Consider the following 10610-nt stretch of genomic DNA (forward strand, 5'->3'; position numbering starts at 1 on the left):
TTGCACATGTAGACTTCAACCCATCGGAGATCGAACATCATGACCTCCCGTCAAAATCTCACATCTAGACTTCCTGCTTGGTGTCTGGTCCTCTTGACCCGTCAAAGTAGTCAACCATGTTCACTCGATAATAAGATTAGATCAATAAAGCATCTAACTTTAATCCACTTATCATTCATTAAAACTCATGTTTGATCATTGGTGCCAACTGCACCAACAATCTTCTCCTTTTTAGTGCAATGACAACCTAGGGTTAAAATTAGAAGAAGAAAAAATGTAAAAAAGGAAATAGCAATAACATGATTCAAGAGAAAAAAAATTGAGTAATTTTAATTTTTATTTTATTCTCTTGATCATTTTAGGGTTAAAATTTTCAAAATTTGTCTTTAGTTTTCTTACTTTTTCTTATTTAACCCCTACCCTTGCCCTTTGACATGCATTAAAAAAAGTGCAAATAAGTGTGCCAAAGTATGAAATATTTAACTAAGTAAGCATATCAAGTGATAAACTATTCAAAGGAAAAAAAATTGTTTGCATAAACACTTGCATGTCTATTTTAGGGAGGAGTTAAGAAAAATTTTTAAAGTATTTTAAAGGAAATTTTCAAGAAATTCAAAATTTTGAAAATTGAATTTGCAAAAACAAACCATTTTGCAAAGCAAAATTTTGTAAAAATTTTACAAACTATTTTTCAAGATAGATTTCAAAAATAATTTGTTGTAAAGTAATTTTTAAAGATTCAGTTGTTCAAGGTAACTTTTGAAAATTTTTGTAAATTATCTTTCTAAAATATTTTTAAAGTAATTTTCAAACAGAATAACTTTTCACAATATTTTAAACGTAATTTTCAAACAGAATAACTTTTCACAATATTTTAAACGTAATTTTCAAAGTAAAACAATTTTCAAAACACTTTTCATTTCATTTGTCAAAACAGTCATTTGAAAAGTAGAAGAGTATTTTTCAAAGCAAGTTTTAAAAGAAAGTTTGTAAAAGTTAAGTACTAATGTCCAGTTAGAAATTTGTTGAAAATGGACTACTTAACTTAATCAATGTACTGCTATATTTTTTGTCTAGATTTATGTTGATGCACTGATATAATCATCTGAAGTCCAAGCAAAATGCCTATGCATCTTATGTCATTCTAAGTTTTTTGAATACACAATCAAGGTAGACCTAGTATATTTTTGAGATGCTCATTACCTAGATCTATAAGATCATGCTTTCTAGGAATTTGTTCTAGACTAAGGCCAAAATAAATTTTGAAATACTGGGAAAATGAGAATTTTTAAAAGACATAAGTAATGAATTTTCCTAGAATTTGTAAGTCACTTGAAAATTTATTTGAAAAGATATCCTCCCTCTTAAACTAAGGCCTTAGTTTTCAAGAAGAAACAAACATACTTATAATTCTTTTACTAAATTTACAAATTTGATAGATTAATAAGTTTAAAGGAATTAATTATTGAGATAATAATTGATTACTAAGTTAGAGTCACTCTTTTGCATTCATTAGTATTACGAAATAAATTATTATTTAATTCTAGATTTTTAATTAAATTTAATTGGCATTAATTTAGTTAAAAGTCATTTCAAATGAATCAATTATTAATTAATTAAGTTATTATTGATTTTTAGATTGATTAAGTAGAATTAATTATAATTGACTTTAGTTTAATTTAAGTAAATTTAATTTAATTTAATTTGATTTAATTTAATATTTGATTTAATTTGATTTGATTTAATTTAATTTACTTTAATTTTAATTTAATTTCAATTTAATTTGATTTCAATTTAATTTGATTTTAATTTAATTTAATTTTAATTCTTATTCATCTCACCCGATCTATATTTTCAATTAGAGAATCCTATAGAGTTATGAGATGAGATGAAATGAGTTAAGTTAAATTTCAGAATTTATTTTAACTTATGTTAAATTCAAGTTTAACTTTGGGTCCAACAAGCAAGCATTCTTTGGATAAACGTCTAGGTTGTGGTGAGTCACTTGGACATTATTAGTGTAACCACATGCTTCAAAAATTTTCAAATAATCTTGCCCGCTGAACTTAATATAAAACTTTAGTCTAACCAGCCAGGATTAGTAAGGGATAACTTCAATTAGTTCCACTAAGCCAAATACATCAGGTCGAAGTCATATCTTCCTAGACATGCATAGACAAAGTTTTCTTAATCTACTATCATCCAAAACTTCTTTAGTACTATTTGTCAAGTTAAATTTTATCCCTAATTATTCTAGTACTAAATACCGAACCTAGTAAACTAATATTTTGGAGGTGCCAATTAATTTGGAGTCTCCCTAAATTATTAAACTTGGGTTTAAGTTTTAGGTTTGTTTCATTTTGTTTTATAGTTATAATAAACTTGATTATAGTTTAAGTTTAGATTAGTTTTATATTTATTCAATTTAAATTTAGTTTTTGATTTATTTGATTTGAATTTTTAGGTTTGAATTTAGCTTAGAAGGTTTAATTTTTGAGATTAAGGTTGAGTTATTTGGTTTATTTTGATTTGGTTTATTTTGATTTGGTTTAGGTAGTGTATTGTATTTTTAGGTACATAGTATTGATTGAGTCCTACTTACTTGGTCAGACAAGCTTTTGGAACCTAAGCTTTGGGTTATTTCTTATTTTGGCTTATAAGTAATAAAAATGTTTTATTTGTTGAGTTGGACTTATATCCAAATCCGAATTTATTGTACACAGTTCGTTGTGATCCAAGTATTATGTCAAGTTCTTGGATCTTGTTATGAATTTTTCTAAAATTTCTTTTAGCTCAATTAGTTCATTTTTTAATTTGAAATTTTCATCTTCAAGTTTTAGGACTTGAGTTGAAATTTTAGATTGAGCTGGTTCAATTATTGGATTTGTTTTAAGTTATTCTTTTAGATTTTGATTTTCTTTAAGAAGTTGATTAATTTGAGTTTATGATTTTCCTAACTTTTTATTCAAGCATGCAATGATTTTGAAAAAGCTGGCAGTTAGGTTAGAATTTACCTCATTGACCTTCAAAAATGAGTACGGACTCGTGTCTTGACTTGTATTCTGACTCGTCATCTTCATCAACTTCGCTTTTTGATTCTGGTCTGGACGCCATCAGCGCGAGATAGTTTTGTTGCTTTGGTTCTTCAGCGTCCGATTCTTCAGAGGATAATTCGTCCCAAATTGCTTTTAATGCTTTCTTCTGGTAGTCATGGGTTTGTCTTCTTTCAGCTTCGAATACTCGTAATTGTAGTGCCCCTTTTTGTTGCACAGATAGCAGGTGACGCTTGATTTATTTAACTTGATCATCTTCTGAATATCCTTTTTGCTGAAGTCCTTTCTTCTAGTAAACATCTTTCTTACCATGTTTACCAATTGTTCTTCTTTATCTGAGTTTGGGGCAGACTCGGATTCTGGCTCAAGTTTGTTCTTATTATTGACTTCTTTTGAGGGACTTGTAAGAAGTGCAACATCTTTCTCAGACCTTTTGGAGTTAGTTTTCTCATAGAGTTCGAGTTCATAAAAGAGTTCATCTAATTTTAATTTAAATAAATTCTTTGAAACCTTGTAGGCATCAACTATAGATTCCCACAATTCATTTCGAGGAAAGGAATTTAAGGCATACCTGATTATATCTCGATTTTCCATTTGGTGGTCGATTAAGTGGAGCCAGTTGAAAATGTCCTTGATCCTCGCGTGTAGCTGGCTTACTGTTTTTCCTTCCAACATTGTACTGTTAAACAACCTATTTAGAAGCAGCTCTCATTTAGTTATCTTAGCATCATTGGTTCCTTCGTATAATTCGATGAGCTTGTCCCATAGCTCCTTTGTGTTCTCGTGTTGGCCGACACGGTTGAATTCTTCTTTCATGAGTCCTTGCTGGATCATGTTCCACCTTCATGTTGATCTGGGTCTTCTTCTTATCTTCTGGATTTTATCTTTCTAGGTTGAGGGGTACTTTAGTTGATTCATCTACCGACGCCCTGTATGCTCATTGGATGGTGAACCACTGCTCGATGTCAACCTTCAGGTAGACCTCCATTCTCTTCTTCCAATACAAAAAATTCTTTCCGTTGAAGAGGGGAGGGTGAGCGGTACTGTATCCTTTGAGTTGGGTCATTTGAATTGTCTTGCAAAAGAAAGAGAGAGAAAATATCCCAAGATTAGGTTGGATTAGCAGCATTTGAAGAAAAAATTATCGATGACTCAAGTGGTGTTGCACCAACTTCGAGTAAAAATCAATGAGAAATAATTATTTAAAGAGGTAAACTTTACCAATTCAAATAATATACGAAAAATTGAAATCCGAAAAGAAATAAAATGATTCCCCTAGCTTAATTGGTGGTTGCACCAATTCAGAGCAGAACCTAGCTCTGATACCACTTGTTGGATCAAGACACACATGAGAGGGAGAGTGAATCATGCGGTTTTAAAAACTTCTTATTTTCGATTTTATAAAGACAAACATGCAGCGAAAAAACTAAGTACAAAAATAAAAATTCGGTCGGTTTTACTTGGTTCAGAGCCTTCGGCGACTTCTACTCCAAGACCCAAGTCCTGCAGACCTATCGATGGGTAATCCACTAATATCCTCTTCCAAAACTTCTGAAAGAGGGAAACAAGTACAATCAAAAAGTCTGGACAAGTGTAACATGCTACACTTTCCTTTATGCAAAAATTAAGTACAATAATAAATGTTTGCTACCCAACACCTTCAAAGATGATTGGATCAAGCTTGGTGTTTAGACAGCTCCTCAGCAATAGTTGGGTATAGCAGCATCGTTGCAGAGCAGTAGCACGAAGCTAGAGCAGTCATAACGTCAAACGGACGTGTAGAATCTTGTAATTGAAGTGTGTATTAAAGGTTGGTCAAGATGCTCTTTTATTGAATGTTGAAGGTGCCTTCCATAGCACTAAAGGCGCCTTCAACCCCAAAAAATTATCCCACAACTTCATCTTCTTATCATCGTTGAAGTTTTCTACGTTATCCGACTGAAGGCGCCTTCCAAGCTCAATAAAAGAGCATCTCAGTTCAGGCTTCTCACATATCACCTTTACAATCTACTGTGCGTTCGTTTGAAGTTTTGATTGCTCCGGCTTTCTGCTGCTACTTCAAAGAAGTTCTTCTACCACCGAGCTACTTTTCTGAGTCATCTGATCATCTCTGGCAGACCGATAGCAACACACGAGCGCATTCAAAATTGGTAACTTTTAATTGTATTACATTTTTCATACTATTGCTTTAAAAGGGAAGTGTAGGTTGTTACACTATCCCTATCCTTATATTTGATTATCTCATTCGGTGGTTCCAGAAGAAGCGCTTAGTGAATTACCCATCGATAGGTCCGCAGGACCTGGGTCTTAGAGTAGGAGTTGTCGAAGGCTCCAAACCAAGTAAAACCAACTGAGTTTTTCTTGTACGTTGTTTTCAGTTTAATCTTTCCACTATAATTTTATTTTAAATTTTAAAATTACTCTATTTTCAAAAAAAATACGTGATTCACCCCCCCCCCATATGCTCACGATCCAATAAGTGGTATCAGAGCCTAGTTAGCTCTGACTTGGTGCAACCATCGATCGAACAAGGGGATCATTGCTTTTCTGATTTTTTTGATTTCTATCGCTTAATTATAATTGCAATAACTATACATTTTTCCTACACTACTTACCTAAGACCTAGTCTTAGTATCCATTTTAAGTTTTCTTTTTTAGTAAATTCATGACTTAAGCTGAAGGATCTAGCACCGTTCTTCCCTCGCTATTCAAAGGAGACGACTTTCCCTACTAGAAGAACTGAATGGAAGTATACCTGAAGATCGACTTCGACCAATGGTTCAACGTCACCAAAGGATATAAGGTGCTAGTCGACCACAACACCAAAAATCTAATTGATCCAGAGAATTAGAATCCGGAGATGAAGAAAAAAGTGCAGATCGACTTCAAGGCCCTCACTATAATTCAATGTGGTCTCACGAAGGAGGAGTTGAACCACGTCTGACCACACAATAATACAAATGAGCCATGGGACAAGCTCATAGACTACACGAAGGGACCAGTGACGCAAAGGTAACTAAAAGAGATTTATTTTTAAATAAGTTATTTAACATCAAAATGCAAGAAGGAGAGCCTGCAAGTTAGTTGTACGAGGATCAAGGACATCTTCAACAAGCTCCACATAATTGGCCACCAGATGGAGAACCGAGATCTAATAGCTTGTGTTCTAAACGTATTTCCTTCAAATGCACTGTGGGCATCCATCGTGGATGCCTACAAAATTTTGAGAAATTTATCTAAATTAAAATTAGATGAATTGTTCTATGAATTAGAGTTGTACGAATAGGCTAATGCCTTCCATTGACTTAAAGGCACCTTCAACCTAAATTTTATCAGCGGACAGAGCCTTTGCTCTATTCTCATTCTTCTCATGGGAAGGTGCCTTCCAGCGGTCATTTACACTTCTTTTTCCACTTTTCTCCCTCAAAACCCCAACTATGCCTCCTAGGTACCCTCTAACTCAACCTATCTAGTTATTTTCTTTACTTGTATGCCTTTTCTTGAATGTTTGCATGTATAAACTACTTTAGGAAATGACAGAATGTTATTCCTTCCCAACCTAGTTTGAAAAGTATCCCCTCTACAGATGCTAGGTTTCCTATTGAGCGGCTTAGGCTTGATTTCCTAGAGTGTTCGTACATTGCATTAAAATATAGGTTTCTAAGTTGATTGTTCTTTACCTGATATTGCACCCCTATTATAGAAGTCATAGACTATTATCAGTTAGATATGTTAGTTTACTGTAGTCATTTAGTAAACATAGGCATATGTGCCCAATTTTATAACAACATAGTTAAGATCAATGACTTGACATACTCCATCAGAGTAGGTGGTAAGGACTTTAGATTCTCATCCACTCTTTTGTATGACAGTTTAGGATTTAGGAGGTTTGCATGTCCTTTTCTGTCCTACTCCCATATTACATTAGATACTATCCATATGTATTTCTTTAAGTAGGAGAGAGTACCCATTGTGACTGACTTCAGATCTCTCTCTCTCTGAGGGTTAAGGACTATGTCCTGTATTGAGTTCTGACCAACTACATTTAGCCCATTACATTTTGCGATGTTGCGATGATGTGTCCTTCCCACTCTTTCTTCCTTTATGCACTATGCCAACGCCTAGATATCGACATTGCATTACACATGTTTCAGAATGTTATTCATGCATCCAGTCTCATCACTAGGCGACAGGTTCATATGCCCTACTGTCACGTCTTGACTTCCGTATTTTTTACCATAGGGGTAGATAAGACCCAAGGTACGTCTACTTCCCTTACCGTATATGATGAGATTGGTCAGCGTCAGCTTGCATTAGTGCATATAGATGTTACTGCTCAGGGGGAACTGGCTTGGAGAGTAGGCCCTCAGCCAAACATTCCAGGCGAGGCCGAGAAGGATATTCCACCTATCATTTTGCCCGAGGGAGAGGAGATGCCAACATTTACGGTTGAGGAGCTCTTTGGACCTCTTCTGACCCAGCCCTCAACCTCGACCCAACCTTCGACTTCGCTATCTATAGAGGACCGACTTGCTAGACTTGAGAAGTCTTTCACGCAAATCCACCAGTTAGTCTTGGAGGGTTCACCTCTCTCCGAGGGGAGATGACCACCAGATTTACCTCTCTTCGGGAGGAGATGACCGCTAGATTTTGGCAGCTAGACATACAGATGTAGTCAATCCTTTAAGCTTTACAAGTGACCGATTAGTCTCCACCTATCCTTTAAGCTTTACGAGTGACCGATTAGTCTCCACCTCCACATGTCGATGATGACCAGACTTAATTGTATTCAGTGCACTTATATATATTGTGTATCTTCTTGAGTTGATCTATATATTCAGCTACTTTTTGATCACTTTATTTGGATAATCTAGGAAATTCCATTTTAGAGTAGGATATGTTTTTCCTTAAAATAGTCTTCAAATGGTTTGCAAATTCTAAGAGAATTCATTATGTTTTCTACAAATTATCATTTCTTTAGTATTTCAAAATGTGTTTTTGGCCTTAGACTAGATCGCACCCATAGAGCATGATCCAATAAATCTAGATAACGTGCATCTCACAAACACACTAGATATACCTTGATTGAGTATTTAAAAATTTAGAATGGCGTGACATGCGTAGGCCTACGCTTGGACTTCAAATGCTAATATCAGCTCATCAACATAAGTCTAGGTAAAAAATAATAAGATTACAGTAATCAGGTTAAATAATCATCGTAGTCAAACACTAACTTGATACATTTACTTAATTTGACTAACCAAGTGAACACTGTTATCTTCTAAAGGATAATTTTTAGATGAATTATATATATATATATATATATATATATATATATATATATATATATATATATATATATATATATATATATAAGGTTCAGGAGGAGGATTTTTGAAACTTAATCAATTTTTTTTTGAAATATTTTAGCACTAATAGTATTTTACTTAACGTTTGTAAAAACTATTTTACAAATACTTTCAAAAATACCTTTCAAAACATGCTTTGCAAAAATTCTTTTACTTTTTCAAAATATCGGTTTTGACAAATAAAATACAAGTGTTTTGAAAATTATATTGAAAAATTATTTAAACATACTTTGAAAAAAATTTTGAAAGATACTTTCGAAAAACACTTTGGAAAGTTTTTAAAAAGTTTTATACAAAGGTTATCTTTTTACTTTGAAAAACTTTTTTTAAATTTTTTTTGAAAACTATTTTACAAAATTATTTTGTTTGGACAAATTCTTTGAAACTACTTTCAAAAATATTTTTGGAAAGATAATTTGTAAAATCTTTCAAAAATTGCCTTGAACAATTGAAATTACTTTACAACAAATTATTTTTAAAAAAAACAAGTGTTTTGAAATCTTTCTTGGAAAATAATTTCTAAAATTCTTGCAAAATTTAGTTTTTCAAATGGTTTTTTTTTTTGCAAAATCAAATCTCAAAATATTGAAAATCTTTTGAAAAGTTTGAAAATTTCTTTCAAAATACTTTAGAATTTTTTTTTAACTCCTCCCTCCAATAAACCTATAGATTTTTTTATAATTATGTTGAAAGTTTTATACTTACTAAAATTTTATTACAATTTTTATAATTTGCTACATTTATCTGTATTTTTTTTATGAATGTCAAAGGGGGAGGGTAAGGGTTAAGTAAGAAAAAGACAAACTCAATCTTGAAAATCTTAACCCTAAAATGATCAAAAGAATAAAATGAAAATTGAAATTACTTAATTTTAAGTTTTCTTGAATCATAGTATTACTATTTCATTTTTGCATATATTTTCTTAACTTTAACTTACGTTGTCATTACATCAAAAAGTGAGAGATTATTGGTGCAATTTACACTAATGATTGAACTCAAGTTTTGATGAATGACAAGTGAATTAAGTTAGGTGTTTTTATGATCTAATGCATTTACCAAGTGTGCAAAGATTGACGGGTCTAGGGGACCTGACATTGGGATGAAACCCAACTAGCTCTGAGGACTTGATAATTAGTTCGAAACTCAGATAGGTCAAAGGGCTCATCTGATATCTAACGATTGGTCGAAGTCCAGTTGGATCTGTGGACCTGACAACTGGTGAGAATACCTGGTGGGTCGAGAGGCTAGTTAATAAACTGTAAATTGGTAAGTGAAGGTACGTCACTGGAGGAGAGTGACTCAGTGAGTATGCATCCCGGTTGAGGGGGCAGTAGACGTCAGTCCAGTTTAGGTTCATTTTAGATCTCTAAACTGAGATATTGACTAGTTCCTGATTCTGAAAGGACAGGAACTAATTATTACTGCCTATTATATTTGTGCTAACTTTGTTTTATATGTTAGATATTTTAGTGTTGGACTAATGCATTTTGTAGGGCAAATGGAGCACAAAGTGCCTCGAGTAAACAGTACCCAAGGCGCCTTCCAAGAGATGGAAGACACCTTGGAAGGTATGGAAGGTGCTTTTCATTGGATAAAATCAGACTTCATCGACAATAAGAGCCGAACTGTTTGGAATCAGATTTTATGTATTGAAGACGTCTTCCATGCTAAATAAAAGAGCTTCTCGACCAAGGCTTCTCACACATCACTTCTACGATCTACTGCGTGTCCGTTTGAAGTTTCAATTGCTCCAACTTTCTACTATTGCTTCAAAGAAATCCTTCTACCACTGAGCTATTTTTCCAAGTCATCCGATCATCTCTGGCAGACCTACAACAACACACGAGCACGCTTTAAATTGTTGGTAATGTTTAATTGTATTACATTTTTCATACTACTACTTTAAAAGGAAAGTGTAGGTTGTTATATTGTCCCTATCAGGGACGGAACTAGAAAATTTTTTTAAGGGGGGTTGAATCCACACTACACAAGCCATCCATCACTACCGCCGTTGATCGCATGCACAGACGCACTTCAACGTGTCCTTTTAGGTGGGAAGAAGGATGGGGAGGGGACAGGAGGTGGAAGTCTTGGAGCTTAGGTTGACTCTATTTCTGCATCAACATCATCTACTTCATCACCTCCTGCATAAAAGTTTGCAGGAGAAGAAGATTGGGGGGCTGCAAAA

This window comes from Zingiber officinale, chromosome 2B (genome assembly GCF_018446385.1).
Source record: "Zingiber officinale cultivar Zhangliang chromosome 2B, Zo_v1.1, whole genome shotgun sequence".
In the NCBI taxonomy this organism is placed as follows: Eukaryota; Viridiplantae; Streptophyta; class Magnoliopsida; order Zingiberales; family Zingiberaceae; genus Zingiber; species Zingiber officinale.